The sequence below is a fragment of the Rosa rugosa genome, chromosome 1 (genome assembly GCF_958449725.1).
Source record: "Rosa rugosa chromosome 1, drRosRugo1.1, whole genome shotgun sequence".
NCBI classification, from domain to species: domain Eukaryota; kingdom Viridiplantae; phylum Streptophyta; class Magnoliopsida; order Rosales; family Rosaceae; genus Rosa; species Rosa rugosa.
Window position 1 is genome coordinate 55,607,615 of NC_084820.1, and position 1,978 is coordinate 55,609,592.

At 43.0% G+C, this 1,978-nt stretch overlaps 1 pseudogene; it reads left to right on the forward strand.

The window, feature by feature from the left end:
* The first annotated feature begins 500 nt into the window (after nt 1-500).
* Nucleotides 501-1,718, forward strand: LOC133725557 (large ribosomal subunit protein uL10-like; annotated as a pseudogene).
* Nucleotides 1,719-1,978: the final 260 nt, after the last annotated feature.

Genomic DNA, 1,978 nt, shown 5'->3' on the forward strand with positions numbered 1-1,978 from the left:
AACAACCGGATTTATATTATGATGGCAACATAGTGAGAAAGCTGATCATAGTAGTAAATTATGGCTTCGAGTAAGCTTGTACTTTATGGTATGTCACCACAATTGTAAAGCGAATAGAGTAGCCGGTAGAGGACTCTTTGCTAATTGGTGCTTGTTAGAATACATTTCTTTAGTTGAGACTCCTGTTATTATCTCACAAAGTTCTCTTGATGCATTTTATAATTCTGGGTTATATGCACCGCGTCACCCTTATGTATTATGCGGTTTATTTAATCAAGGCTTGAGAGCAGCCGCACTGACTCTTATTTAAAAAAAAAAAGGGACCTCCTCATTTTGTAAAACTAATGAGCAACACCGTACATAATTTAGGTTCTGCAACAAGGATCATTTTGAAGACAAAATTATTCAAATCACAAAAATTTAGCTATTTGATTTCCGTATTCATTGTTTCAACTTTTATTTGAAAAACTGTATAAACTAAACAACAAACAAATGACCAAACAATCTCCAATCGGGTTAAAGAGACAGCGCCGTAGCTGTCCGCCTTGACCGAGCCCTGAGCTTCGTTCTTGGCCCTCGATTTTCCGCCCCACTAATCCTCTCATCTTTTCACTAACCCCCACCTTTAGGTTTCACCCGTAGTCAACAATGGGCAAGCTCTCCAAGGCCGAGAAGAAGATCAACTACGACGCCAAGCTCTGCAAGCTTCTCGGGGACTATGGCCAGGTGCTCATCGTCGCCGCCGATAACGTCGGCTCCAATCAGCTCCAGAACATCCGCAAGGGTCTTCGCGGAGACTCCACTGTGCTCATGGGAAAGAACACCATGATGAAGAGGTCCATCAAGATTCATGCTGCCAAGACCGGTAACGATGCTTACCTCAACCTCGTCCCCCTCCTTGTGGGTAATGTTGGTTTGATCTTCACCAAGGGTGATTTGAAGGAAGTCAGTGAGGAGGTTGCTAATTAAGTACAAGGTTGGAGCTCCTGCTCGTGTTGGTTTGGTTGCTCCAATTGATGTCGTTGTTCCTCCTGGCAACACTGGTCTCGACCCATCCCAGACATCTTTCTTCCAGGTGCTTAACATTCCAACCAAGATTAACAAGGGTACTGTGGAAATCATTACCCCTGTTGAACTTATCAGGAAGGGTGACAAGGTTGGGTCTTCTGAGGCTGCCCTTCTTGCCAAGCTCGGGATCGATCAGGCCATTCTCTTATGGTCTTGTTGTCCAGATGGTGTATGACAATGGATCTGTCTTCAGCCCAGAGGTGCTTGCTTAATCTTACTGAGGATGATCTCATGATTAAGTTTGCTTCTGGTGTCGTCTCCAATGTCACAGCATTGGCACTGGCCATTTCCTACCCAACAATTGCAGCTGCACCACATATGTTCCTCAATGCCTACAACAATGTGTTGGCAATTGCTGTGGCTACTGAGTATTCCTTCCCTCAAGCTGATAAGGTCAAGGAGTATCTGGAGGGTCCCTCCAAGTTTGCTGTTGCTGTGGCTGCTCCTGCCGCAGCTGCCGGTGGTGCTGCTGCCCCTGCTGCAGCTGCAGAGGAAGCAAAGAAGGAAGAGCCTGCTGAGGAGTCCGATGATGACATGGGTTTCAGTTTGTTCGATTAAGTAGTTATGGGTTAACAAGACTTTGACAATGAAGTTTGTACTTTGTTCCCCGGGATTATTGCTTCCTGAATTATGCTATGATTTTGAGATTATTTTGTTTGGTATTTGAGGAAAAAAAAAAAAAATCTCCAATCGGGCTGATAGTTTGAGGATAATTCTTAAGTGAAACCTAAACAATGAGTGGTTCCGATGATTGAGTTATATTGCCAATTAGTCAGAATGAGAAACTGTATTTGTCTTTAAACTAAACAACAAAAATTTAACCAAACAATTAACACTCTCCAATCTAGTTGATATTTCGCAAGGATTGTTCTATTTTAAGTAAAATCTAGATGTTGAGTGGTTTCAATAT